The following is a 14,840-nucleotide window of genomic DNA, read 5'->3' on the forward strand; positions in this document are numbered from 1 at the left end:
TGGTCCACCGGTCCTCCAGGTTTGTGGGTTCAGCTCAGGGCTAACAACCCTGACTGGTCAAACAAAACTCTTATGGAAACAGCAGTGAAGAATCCTTCTACATCTGGCCAAGGACAGACTGAGATGGAGGACCTTCATTGCTGTCCTAAACGCCAGCAGGAGTAACAGGCAGTAAGCAAGTAGGTATGTACGATTTACCACACACAACCTAGAGTTTCATCTTCTTGCAGGCAGCCACAAAACAAAGAAACACAATAGAATCCACAAAAAAAACCCAGCAAAGACCAACAAACATCCAATGTTCAAGAAAAAACTAATCTGTACAAACAATAAAAACATAAACAGATAATACGCAGAGCATGAATCACAAAGTTCCTAGGGTGAATCCACAGCTGTGGAGCCAGTTTAGTGCTGAGATGAGTGAAGCCGGACCAGGAGCCCAATGGCTTCAAGGCAACAATTACTCTCGACCCCTGTTCCTGCACTACCCGCCAATGGTAGCAGCGAGAAGAGAGAAGGCTGATCCACCAGATTCCAACGTCCACAGCATGAACTTCAACAGCTTGAGAGGGCTTGCTTTCCTGACATTTGGTTCCGGAGCCACTTGGGAAGTCTCAGCAGCATTCCGTGGGCCGGCTTGGCTGATTAGCCTTGGATGCTCAGGGAATATGGTCTCTGTGAGTCTGCTGGGGAAGTCAAAGCCAATGTCTGTGAATGCACAATCCTGCTGGAGGCTGGAGATGATCTGTCCCAGGGTTGAAAGCTGAGCGGTAGTCAATGAACAGCAGCCTGATGTAGGATTTACTATTGTCCGGGTGATCCAAGGACAAGTGGAGAGCTAGTCATAGTCATACTTTATTGATCCCGGGGGAAAATGGTTTTTGTTACAGTTGCACCATAAATAATAAATAGTAATAAAACTATAAATAATTAAATAGTAATATGTAAATTATGCCAGGAAATAAGTCCAGGACCAGCCTATTGGCTCAGGGTGTCTGACCCTCCAAGGGAGGAGTTGTAAAGTTTGATGGCCATAGGCAGGAATGAGTCTCTGGCTGAATGTACTCCTGTGCCCACCCAGTACATTATGTAGTGGATGGGAGACACTGACCAAGATGGCATGCAACTTAGACAGCATCCTCTTTTCAGACACCACCGTGAGAGAGTCCAGTTCCATCCCCACAACATCACTGGCCTTACGAATGAGTTTGTTGATTCTGTTGGTGTCTGCTACCCTCAGCCTGCTGCCCCAGCACACAACAGCAAACATGATAGCACTGGCCACCACAGACTCGTAGAACATCCTCAGCATCGTCTGGCAGATGTTAAAGGACCTCAGTCTCCTCAGGAAATAGAGACGGCTCTGGCCCTTCTTATAGACAGCCTCAGTGTACTTTGACCAGTCCAATTTATTGTCAATTCATATCCCCAGGTATTTGTAATCCTCCACCATGTCCACACTGACCCCCTGGATGGAAACAGGGGTCACCGGTACCTTAGCTCTCCTCAGGTCTACCACCAGCTCCTTAGCCTTTTTCACATTAAGCTGCAGATAATTCTGCTCACACCATGTGACAAAGTTTCCTACCGTAGCCCTGTACTCAGCCTCATCTCCCTTGCTGATGCATCCAACTATGGCAGAGTCATCCGAAAACTTCTGAAGATGACAAGACTCTGTGCAGTAGTTGAAGTCCGAGGTGTAAATGGTGAAGAGAAAGGGAGACAAGACAGTCCCCTGTGGAGCCCCACCGCTGCTGATCACTCTGTCGGACACACAGTGTTGCAAGCACACATACTCTGGTCTGCCAGTCAGGTAATCAAGAATCCATGATACCAGGGAAGCATCCACCTGCATCGCTGTCAGCTTCTCCCCCAGCACAGCAGGGTGGATGGTATTGAACGCACTGGAGAAGTCAAAAAACATGACCCTCACGGTGCTTGCTGGCTTGTCCAGGTGGGCGTAGACACGGTTTAGCAGGTAGACGATGGCATCCTCAACTCCTAGTCGGGGCTGGTAGGCGAACTGGAGGGGATCTAAGTGTGGCCTGACCATAGGCTGGAGCAGCTCCAGAACAAGTCTCTCCAGGGTCTTCATGATGTGGGAGGTCAATGCCACTGGTCTGTAGTCACTGAGGCCACTGGGGCACGGCGTCTTCGGCACAGGGACGAGGCAGGACGTCTTCCACAGTACAGGAACCCTCCAGAGCCTCAGGCTCAGGTTGAATACATGGCGAAGTACTGCACATAGTTGAGGGGCACAGGCTTTGAGCACCCTGGTACTGACACCATCCGGTCCTGTAGCCTTGCTTGGGTTGAGACGCTTCAGCTGTCTTCTCACCTGTTCAGCTGTGAAGCCCACCGTGGTGGTTTCGTGTGGGGAAGGGGTATAGTCATGAGAGCAGGGTGGGGGACTGTGAGGAGGGGTAGGAGGGGAGAGTGGAATATGTGTTGGTTGGGAGCCGACAACAGATGGCTCATGTGGGGGATGGGCAGGGGCCACAGTGTCAAATCTGTTAAAGAACAGGTTAATTTCATTGGCCCTGTCCACACTGCCTTCAGCTCCTCTGTTGCTAGTTTGCCGGAAGCCAGTGATGGTCCTCATCCCCCTCCAGACCTCTCTCATGTTGTTCTGCTGGAGTTTCCACTCAAGCTTCCTCCTGTAGCTGTCTTTAGCCTCCTTGATCCTGGCTTTCAGGTCCCTGTGTATTGCCCTCAGCTCCTTCCTATTTCCATCTCTAAACGCCCTCATTTTAGCATTCAGGATGTGTTCTAGAGAGATTGCATCCCGCTGTAGACCTGTAGGCAAATTGCAGTGAGTTCAAATCCCTGCTTAGGCAGGAGTTGATTCTAGCCATGACCAACCTCTCAAAGCACTTCAGCACAGTGGATGTGAGTGCCACTGGGTGATGGTCACTGAGGCAGCTCACCCTGCTCTTCTTGGGCACTGGCATGACTGCCGCCCTTTTGAAGCAGAGGGAACGTCTGACTGCAGCAGTGAGAGACTGAAGATGTCCTTGACACTTCTGCCGGTTGGAAGGCTCAGGTTTTCAATGCTCCACCGGGTACACCATCAGGACCTGACACCTTGCAAGGGTTCACCCTTTTGACTTCCGCCTCTGAGACCGAGATCACAGGGTCACCAGGTTCTGCAGAGATTCACACAGGTGCAGTTTTATTTCCACTTTCGGTGTGCCTAAAAGGTGTTTAGCTCCTCTGGGAGTGAAGCATCACAGCCATTCATGATGTTAGGTTTTACCTTGTTAGAAGTAATGGCCTGCAAAACCTGCCAGAGCTGACAAGCATCCGATTCTATCTCTAACCCCAAATGGAATTATTTTTTCGCTCTTACAATAGCCTTCAATAGGTCATGCCTGGACTTCTTGTAAAGTGCTGAATCACTGGTCTTGAATGCCACAGGTATAGTCCTCAGCAGACTACAAATCTCCTAGTTCATTCAGTTTTTGGTTTGGGTATGCCTGGTATATTTTAGAAGGCACACAGGTCTTGATGAAGTTGATGACAACTGTGGCGTGTTCATTCAGATCTGAAGAGGAATCCCACAGTACTGTCCAGTTCGCTGACTCAGTGCAGTCCTCTAAGCACTCCTTCACTTCCCTTGACCAGGCCTTCTTGGTCCTCATCATTGGTGCTGCCGTCTTTTGTCTCTGCTGGGAGTAGAAGTACAGCCAGGTGATCGGACTTTCCAAAGTGCAGGCATGGATGACATGGTAAGTATTCTGGCCCCAGGGATCTTATTTTCATTATGGATGTCTAGTCCCTATACACCCCTAGTCCACAGGTGATTAGTTAGGGTTGTTGTTCAGAGACATCTTTAAGATGGCCTGGTTGAAATCTGTAATGACCGGGAAGGCATTAGTGTGCACTATTTGTGACTGCTGATCACAGTGCTCGGCTCCCCCAGTGTCAGCCTGATGTTGGCCTGAGGTGGAATGTACACCACCACCAGGATGATAGCAGAAAACTCCCTCTACAGATAAAATGGATCACACTTTACCACTAGATGTTCCAGGTCAGGTGAGCAGGAGTGAGACGGAACCACCACGTCTGTGCATCACGATAAGTTAATTATGAAGCATACTCCTCCTCCTCTATATTTAAGACTCAACTGACATGTCTTTGCGGAGATTGGGGAATTGGGCATCGGGCTGCAGCTCTGCATCCAGAATTCCAAATGTGAGCCACGTTTCCATAAAGCAAAGTACATAGCAGTCCCTGATATCCCTCTGGTACTTTAATCATGCTATAAGATCTTCAGTTTTATTTTCCAGAGACTGTACATTCACCAGAAAGATAGTTGGGGGTGGGGAAAGGGTTTAAGGTCTCTGTGTTTCAATCGTACCTGCAGACTAGCACACCTTCCCCACTTCCATTTTCTTAAAGGGGACCAGTATATCCATAGCCTAAGGGTATGTGGGTTGAAACAAAGAAACATAGAAAATAGGTGCAGGAGTAGGCCATTTGGCCCTTTGAGCCTGCACGGCCATTCAGTATGATCATGGCTGATCATCCAACTCAGAACCCCGCCCCAGCCTTCCCTCCATACCCCCTGACCCCCGTAGCCACAAGGGCCATATCTAACTCCCTCTTAAATATAGCCAATGAACTGGCCTCAACAGTTTCCTGTGGCAGAGAATTCCACAGATTCACCACTCTCTGTGTGAAGAAGTTTTTCCTCATCTCGGTCCTAAAAGGCTTCCCTTTTATCCTTAAACTGTGACCCCTCGTTCTGGACTTCCCCAATATCGGGAACAATCTTCCTGCATCTAGCCTGTCTAATGTCTTTAGAATTTTATACGTTTCAATAAGATCCCCCCTCAATCTTCTAAAGTCCAGCAAGTATAAGCCCAGTCGATCCAGTCTTTCTTCATATGAAAGTCCTGCCATCCCAGGAATCAATCTGGTGAACCTTCTTTGTACTCCCTCTATGGCAAGAATGTCTTTCCTCAGATTAGGGGACCAAAACTGCACACAATACTCCAGGTGTGGTCTCACCAAGGCCTTGTACAACTGCAGTAGCACCTCCCTGCTCCTGTACTCGAATCCTCTCGCTATAAATGCCAGCATACCATTCGCCTTTTTCACCACCTGCTGTACCTGCATGCCCACTTTCAATGACTGGTATACAATGACACCCAGGTCTCATTGCACCTCCCCTTTTCCTAACCGGCCACCATTCAGATAATAATCTGTTTTCCTGTTCTTGCCACCAAAGTGGATAACCTCACATTTATCCGCATTAAATTGCATCTGCCATGAATTTGCCCACTCACCTAACCTATCCAAGTCACCCTGTATCCTCTTAGCATCTTCCTCACAACTAACACTGCTGCCCAGCTTCGTGTCATCCGCAAACTTGGAGATGCTGCATTTAATTCCGTCTAAGTCATTAATATATATTGTAAACATCTGGGGTCCCAGCACTGAGCCTTGCGGTACCCTACTAGTCACTGCCTGCCATTCTGAAAAGGTCCCATTTATTCCCACTCTTTGCTTCCTGTCTGCCAACCAATTCTCTATCCACATCAATACCATACCGCCAATACCGTGTGCTTTAAGTTTGCACACTAATCTCCTGTGTGGGACCTTGTCAAAAGCTTTTTGAAAATCCAAATATATCACATCCACTGGTTCTCCCCTATCCACTCTACTAGTTACATCCTCAAAAAATTCTATGAGATTCGTCAGACATGATTTTCCTTTCACAAATCCATGCTGACTTTGTCCAATGATTCCACCGCTTTCCAAATGTGCTGTTATCACATCTTTGATAACTGACTCTAGCAATTTCCCCACCACCGATGTCAGGCTAACCGGTCTATCATTCCCTGGTTTCTCTCTCCCTCCTTTTTTAAAAAGCGGGGTTACATTAGCCACCCTCCAATCCTCAGGAACTAATCCAGAATCTAAAGAGTTTTGAAAAATTATCACTAATGCATCCACTATTTCTTGGGCTACTTCCTTAAGCACTCTGGGATGCAGACCATCTGGCCCTGGGGATTTATCTGCCTTTAATCCCTTCAATTTACCTAACACCACTTCCCTACTAACATGTATTTCGCTCAGTTCCTCCATCTCACTAGACCCTCGGTCCCCTACTATTTCCAGAAGATTACTTACGTCCTCCTTAGTGAAGACAGAACCAAAGTAGTTATTCAGTTGGTCTGCCATGTCCTTGTTCCCCATGATCAATTCACCTGTTTCTGACTGTAAGGGACCTACATTTGTCTTAACCAATCTTTTTCTTTTCACATATATATAACAGCTTTTATAGTCAGTTTTTATGTTCCCCGCCAGCTTTCTCTCATAATCCTTTTTCCCTTTCCTAATTAAGTCCTTTGTCCTTCTCTGCTGAACTCTGAATTTCTCCCAGTCCTCAGGTGTGCCGCTTTTTCTGGCTATTTTGTATGTTTCTTCTTCGGAATTGATACTATCCCTAATTTCCCTTGTCAGCCACGGGTGCACTACCTTCCCTGGTTTATTCTTTTGCCAAACTGGGATGAACAATTGTTGTAGTTCATCCTTGCGATCTTTAAATGCTTGCCATTGCATATCCACCGTCAACCCTTTAAGTATCGTTTGCCAGACTATCTTAGCTAATTCACGTCTCATACCTTCAAAGTTACCCTTCTTTAAGCTCAGAACCTTTGTTCCTGAATTAACTATGTCACTCTCCATCTTAAGAAAGAATTCCACCATATTATGGTCACTCTTACCCAAGGGGCCTCGCACGACAAGATTGCTAACTAACCCTTCCTCATTGCTCAATACCCAGTCCAGAATGGCCTGCTCTCTAGTTGGTTCTTCGACATGTTGGTTCGGAAAACCATCCCGCATACATTCCAAGAAATCCTCTTCCTCAGCACCCTTACCAATTTGGTTCACCCAATCTATATGAAGTCACCCATTTAACTGCTGTTCCTTTATTGCACGCATTTCTAATTTCCTGTTTAATGCCATCCCCAACCTCACTACTACTGTTAGGTGGCCTGTACACAACTCCCACCAGCGTTTTCTGCCCCTTAGTGTTATGTAGTTCTACCCATATCGATTCCACATCCTCCAGGCCTTCCTTTCTATTGCATTAATCTCCTCTCTAACCAGCAAGGGCCTGTTCCTGTGCTGTACTGTTCTAGGTTCTATGCTGTGTCCAAATAGTGAGCTCTGGCCTTTATTCAAGAGGGTTTTAGTACAGGAATAATGATAAAATTCTGTAGGACCTCAGTGAGACCTAGTGTACACAGCTTTGATCTCTTTACCTAAAGAAATGATTTACTTCCAATCGAGAGAGCCCAGTGAAAATCTATCAGACTGATTCCACAGAACCACAAGAGGCTGCAGATGTGGAATCGGGGTCAGAATGAAACTGCTGGAGGAACTCAATAAGCCATTCGCTTTCCTTCACAGACACTGCCTGGCCCACAGTTTGTTTTTTTTTGGTTCCACAAATGGCGGGTTTTCCTCATACAATGTTATATGACGTTCATAATGAGATGGATGAGATAATCAAACATATAAAATTGAAGCATACAATTTAATAACGATTACAGATCAGTAGCCAAGGCTTGAAATTGAATGTTCCAGAATACGAAATGATGAGAAGGTGAAATGGGAAAGAAGGAGACTGAAATGTAAAGAATGGAATGAAAGGCAACAGAGGATCATAGCCAGAGATTTTTTATCCCAGGGTGGAAATGGCTAATTCAAGGTGGCATAATTTTAAGGAGATTGGAGGAAAGTATAGGTGAGATATCAGAGGTAAGTTCTTTACACAGAAACTGGTGAGAGCATGGACATACTGCCAGACCTGGTGGTAGAGACAGATACATCGGGGGCATTTAAGAAGCTCTTAGATAGGCACTTGGATGATAGAAAAATGGAAGGCTATGCCAGAGGGAGGGTTAGGTTGATCTTAGAGTAAATTAAAATTGCAGCACAGCGTCATGGGCCAAAGGGAATGTACTGTGTTGTACTGGTTTACGTTCCCTGTTCAATAATGTGAAAAGTTAACAAGCAGAGTTAGCTTAGATAACAATAGGAAGCAGCAAGGGGGAGAAAATACAATTTAAAATAATTTACAGTGCAGCTGATAAATTAGTAAATTAGTTTGTTATTGTCACGTGTACGGAAGTACAGTAAAGAACTTTGTGTGGCATCCATACAGATCACTTCATTACAACTGAGCATTGAGATAGCACAAGGGAAGACAATGACAGGATGCAGGATCACGTAATAAAGTTACAGAGTAGTTGCAATGCCACAGTGAGGTGAATTGTGAGCTCAAGAACCCAGCTTATTGCACCTGATTGTTCAATGATCTTATAACGGAGGATAGAAGCTCTTCTTGAGCCTGGTGGTGCGACCCTTCATGCTTTTCTATCTTCTATCCAATGGGACAGGAAAAAAGAGAGAACGTAGGGAATTGTATAACTCAGGAAATTAGAGATACGCGTGTCGAGGGTAATAGACAATAATCACTGACGACTTGGATCTACGCATAGATGGAGCAAATTGAATTAGCAGTAATAACATGGAGGATAAATGCATGCAGTGTCTACACAATGGATTCCTAAATCAATCTGCTCTGGAACTAAGTGGGAGACAGGTTATTTTAACTCTAGTATGAAGCAATGAGAGGGTTAATTAATAATCTTGGGGTTAATGGACCTTTAGAGAAGAAAGGTGATCACATGACAGCACTATATTTAAAAGCTTGGAAATGATGGCCAACAGGTGATTGGCCTTTATTGCAAGAGGATCTGAGTACAAGAATAAAGGCAATTTATTGCAGTAATATGATGATAGTACAACCGGTGTGTTGTGAACATGGTTTGGTCCCCCTACCTAAAGTAAGGGATACATGTGATTCACACAGATTGATTCCTTGGATCGGAGATTTAGATAGACAAGAACAGAATTAGACCATTTGGCCCATCAAGTCTGCTCTACCATTCCATCATAGTTGATTTATTATCGTTCTCAACCACATTCTCCTGCCTTCTCCCCATAACCTTTGACATGCTTACTAATCAAGAACCTATTAACCTCCAGTTTAAGTACTATTTATCTAATGACTTGGCCTCCACAGCCATCTGTGGCAATGAACTCCACATATTCACCGCCCTCTGGCTAAAGAAATTCCTCCTCACCTCTATTCTTGGAAAAGAGAAAGAGCAAGGAGTTATGATAAAAGTGGTATTGTATACCACAAAGGGTCCATAGTGATAGAGAGGCATTATTTTCATTGGCAGAAGGTCAAAAGTCAGAAGACGTAGAATGAAAGAGATTGTCAAACTAACCAAAACTGACATTAGGAAAAGATGTTTGTAACTCTTGTTTCTGGTATGGAATACTCTAGTAGTGTAGTAGTGGAGGTAGATAAAAGTCAAGAATTACTATCTATAAGGAAAGAATATGTACGAGTACAAGCAGAGCAAGGTGTAGTGGGACAAGCCAGATTGCTCCTCTATAGAGCTAGTTTCTCATTAGATGGACAAAGTTGCCTCCTGTGTTGCTGTCATTCTGTTTGTGCTATAAAGAAAGATTAAGTTGACTGAACCATACCAAGCAACACACACAAAATGCTGTTGGAACTCAGCAGGCCAGGCAGCTTCTATGGAAAAGAGTACAGTTAGCTTTTCAGACCAAGACCCTTCATCAGGACTGGAGAAAAAAAGATGATGAGTCAGAGTTAGATGATGAGGTTGGGGGTGGGGGAGGAAGAAACACAAACTGGGAGAGGGAGAGGGGTGAAGAAAAGAGCTGGGAAGTTGTTTGGTGAAAGAGATACAGCACAGGAGAAGAGATCATCTGAAAGGAGAGGACAGAAGGCTATGGAAAAAAGAAAAGGGGGAGGGTCAGAGAGAGGTGATGGGCAGGTAAAGAGATAAGGTGAGAGAGGGAAAAGGGAGCGGGGGCGCATTATTGCAAGTTCGAGAAATCAATCTTCGTGCCATCAGGTTGGAGACTACCCAGACTGAATACAAGGTGTTGTTCTTCCAAACTGAGTGTGGCCTCATTGCAACAGAAGAGGAGGCGATGGACTGACATGTCGGAATGGGAATGGGAAGTGGAATTAAAATGGGTGACCATTGGGAGATCGCGCATTTTTTCCGGCAGATGGGGTGTAGGTGCTCGGCGATGTGGTTTCCCAATGTATGTCGGGTCTTACCGATATACAGGAGCCACACCGGGAGCACCAGGTACAGTAGATGATCCCAACAGATGCACAGGTGAAGTGTTGCCTCACCTGGAAGGACTGTTTGGGGTCCTGAACGGTAGTGAAGGAGGAGGTGTAAGGGTAGGTGTAGCACTTGTTCCTCTTGCAAGGATTGAGTGCCAGGAGGGAGGTCAGTGGGGAGAGACGTATGGACAAGGGAGTTGCATGGGGGGGGAGGGAAAGATGTGCTCCGAATGTGTGCAGGGAGCAACACCAATGCAGTCATCGATGTATCATAGGAGAAGTTGGGGAGTGACACCAGTGCAGGCTTGGAACATAAACGGATCCACATAGTTGACAAAAAAAGCAGGCATAGCTGGGACCCATGTGAGTTCCCATGGCTACACCTTTTGTTTGAAGGAAGTGGGAGGAGCCAAAGGAGAAATTATTGAGAGTGTGACCAGTTCTGCCAGACAGAGGAGAGTGGTGGTGGAGGGGAACTGGTTGGGTCTGGTGTCCGGAAAGAAACAGAGAGCTTTGAGGCCTTCCTGGTGGGGGATGGAGGTGTGTAGGGACTGGACATCCATAGTGAAAATAAGATGCTTGGGGCCAGGGAACTTGAAATTATTGAAAAGATCAGGAATGTGTGAAGTGTCATGGATGTAGGTGGGAAGGGACTGAACCAGAGGGGATGAAACTGATTCGAGGTTTAGAAAAATTAGAACTGATCTCCTTGCAAAATACATAACCCAGAACTTGACACTGCAGTTGCCAAGATGGTGCCTTCCCTGGCTGGTTCGCCCAGAACCAGGGGCCATAGTCTCAAAATAAAGATGTTGTCTGAGATCATTGATCTTTGCAGAAGAGATATTTGTAATTCTCTATCCAATGGAACAGTGAGGGTTAGTCACTGAATAGTTTCAAGAGAGAAATTTTGGTAATTATGGAATTTGGATAAGGGGATATCACCAGAAAGTGGCACTGAGGAACCTGGCACTCGGGGTGGCATGGTAGCATAACACCAGTGACCCAGGTTCAATTCCAACCACTGTCTGTAAGGAGTCTGCACGTTCTCCCTGTGACTGTGTGGGTTTCCTCCGGGTGCTCCGGTTTCCTCCTGCAGTCTACGGGCCGGTAGGTTAATTGGTCACATGGCTGTAATTGGGTGACACAGGGTGTTGGGCCAGAAGGGCCTGTTACCATGCTGTGTCTCTGAATGAAGTAAAAAATAAATAAAATGGCCCTCTCCTGCTTCTTTTTCTTATATTCTTACATTACGTCCATACACACCACTTCTCAATTCTGGTCACCGCCTAACCAGAAGGAGATGATATCGCTACTTAGTATCAGGGAACAAGAAGTTTAATTATAAAGGGGCATTGACTGGGCAGACATTGTTTTATTTAGAAATGAAAAGGTTGAGGGGGGATTTAATGAATATGTATAAAATTATGAAGAGCAGATGGTGGGAATAGGTTAGATCCATTTCATTTGGCAGACTGGATGATAGCTAACTAGTGACCGCAGGTTTAAAGGTTTGAAAAGACATGAGGTAAAGAATAACATCATCCAAAGAGAGGAAGAAACTGCTACTGCATTGAAAAAGTACCTGAGTAAACACTTCTACTGGGAGGATCCGGGCCGTGGAACCCAGCTACAGCACAGATTGAATCATCCTGGTGGAGGTTCAGATTCAGATTTATTTATTTATCACATGCACATCAAAACTTAGTGTTTGCGTTCATAACCCACACAACCTAGGGATGAGCTGGGGGCATCCTGGAAGCGGTGCCACGCATCCCAGCACCAACATAGCAACCCCACAACAGAAGGGCCTGGTCCTCTTCTTCCCCTTTGTGAATCTCTTCCCATCTCGGCTCAGTCAGCAACAAGTCCATGATCTCATCTAGTGGTTTTCCTGCCGCAATCAAGACTGTTCAGATGTTCCTGGAATTGTGTTTCTGCTGCCTGGGGCGGGGGGGACATCCCCTTCAGTGGGTGTTATCTATCAATGATCTCATCCTTTCAGTCCGGTGTGGGGATGTTCAAAGGGGAGCAACTCCAGATTTATTCAACATAGATATACAGGGGTCCTGAAGAAACAGTGAGTCAAATATGGAGTCACGCTGACCACAGGAAGTTGTACCAAAGAGGAACAAGGAGAGAAAATGCTGAACCAAATGTAGTGGGCATCAGTTCTGCATGGTGATAGCAAGTGTGCTACCAGGGCAAAATCCTGCCTTCCACTTTCAGATCTTAATCAAATAGCCTCTGGAGAATATCATGAGAAGGCCTATCTCTCTCCAAGTATTTCATTTAGCCGTTGAGAAATCTCGCTATTCACTCTGGCAGCTGGTTCTGGGGATGGAAGTTGGAATGTTTGTATGCAAAGATATATTACAGAATTTCAATAACATTTTAAATGCGTACATATAATCAAAGATCAAATTTCAAAGTAAATTTATTATCTAGTATATATGTCACCATATGCAACCACAGGCCTTTCCAGTGCATGGGCCGGCGCCATCCACTTACACCCATGTGACCAATTAACTTACTAACCTGTGTGTCTTTGGAATGTGGGAGGAAACTGGAGCTGCCGGGAAGAAACCCACACAGTCATGGGAAGAATGTACCAACTCCTTACAGATAGCGACAGAGCTGAACCAGGTCACTGGCACTGTTATAGCGTTACACCAACCACTACACCACTGCAAATCAGATGACTTCCTAGATCGATATATTAAGAAAACAAGGAGGTTAAGAGTAATGTAAGATCTCATTTTATGCAATGGAAAAGGGTTAATTAGAAATTTTGTAGCGGTGCTTTTAGAGACAAGTCACCACAGTATTTTTGTAATTTTACCTAGAGTTTGAAAGTGACGTAATTCACTTTAAAACTACGGTTTTCAATCAAATCAAAAGGTGCGAGAGGAGAATTACCTACGGTTGATTGTGAAAATGCATTGAAAGCTTAACAGCCTTGTCAAACAATGGGCAGAAATTATGCAAAACTACAGGCAAAGGACTTTGTGTCATGACTTCTTGCAACAGTCACTAAAATTTGTCCCAGCAGTTAGCAGGGCTATAGGAACAGCAAACCATTGTCTACAAATAGATCATTGAACAGATACGCATATTTTGTTTCTATATAAATAAATGCTTGGTCATACCAAGAGGAAGTAAAATTACAAAGAAGGGGGTGAGTGATGTAGATGAACGAACACGTATGCAAATGAAAATAGCTCTGCAACCTCCAGCTCTGGAGTTGGGGAAAGAAGTGTCACATTTCAGCATCAAAATAGTTTAAAAAATTATGTAAAAGTAAAAATAGACGGAAAGGAAATGTACATTAGGTGATTTTATCAGTGTTACACAGTTTTGCCAATTCAGTCACTCTCTGTATTTGGGCTTTGTAGATTTTGGAAAGGCTTTTGGGTATCCGGAAGTGAGTGACTTGTGGCCAGTTACTGATCTGTTCCATGGTATTTATTTGGCTGGGTTTCTGGTCAATAACGCCCCAAGGATACGGATGATGGTGGTGCCATTAAACACCATACGGTGGGTGGTTTGCTGGAGTGAATACACATATTCCTTGTTTATTCGATGAACATTTCTCACTCTGAAGTGCAAGACTCACTGCAGCAGAGTCTACCAATGTGCAACCATGACAGTCTAGAGGAAATGTAAAGATCACGACAAAATTAGTCAGTACCCTGCCTTCTTCTTTGCAGCATTTCTGAGTACTGCATTTGGTTCTATATATAACAGAAATAAATGAATACTCATAGTCATACTTTATTAATCCCGGGGGAAATTGGTTTTCGTTACAGTTACACCATAAATAATAGTAATAAAACCATAAATAATTAAATAGTAATATGTAAATTATGCCAGGAAATAAGTCCAGAACCAGCCTATTGGCTCAGGGTGCCTGACCCTCCAAGGGAGGAGTTGTAAAGTTTGATGGCCACAGGCAGGAATGACTTCCTATGACGCTCAGTGCTGCATCTTGGTGGAATGAGTCTCTGGCTGAATGTACTCCTGTTCCCAACCAGTACATTATGTAGTGGATGGGAGACATTGTTCAAGATGGCATGCAACTTAGACAGCAGGTCTGATGTATCAGTGGAGTAAGGGAAATTACAGCTGCATGAGAGAGGAGCTGGCCAAAGCAAATTGGAAGGAGCTACTGGCAGGGATGTCAGCAGAGCAGCAATGCTAAAATGTGTTTCTGGGGAAAATGAGGAAGGTGCAGGACATGTGTATTCCAAAAATGAAGAAATACTTAAATGGTAAAGTAGCACAACCGTGGCTGACAAGGGAAGTTGAAGCTATTGTAAAAGCAAAAGAAAGGGCAATCAACAAAGCAAATATTAGTGGGAAGATAGAGGTTTGGGAAGCTTTTAAAAACCTGCAGAGAGCAACTAAAAAAATCATTAGAAGGGAAAAGATGAAATATGAAAGCAAGCTCGCAAATAATATCAAAGTGGATAGTAAAAGTTCTTTCAAGTATGATAAAAATAAAAGAGAAATGAGAGTGGGTATAGGACCACTAGAAAATGAGGCAGGAGAAATAATAACGGGGGACAAGGAGATGGCTGGTGAAATAAATGAGTATTTTGCATCACACTTCACTGTGGAAGACACTAGCTGTATGCCT

Source organism: Mobula hypostoma, chromosome 12, assembly GCF_963921235.1.
Source record: "Mobula hypostoma chromosome 12, sMobHyp1.1, whole genome shotgun sequence".
NCBI lineage: Eukaryota > Metazoa > Chordata > Chondrichthyes > Myliobatiformes > Myliobatidae > Mobula > Mobula hypostoma.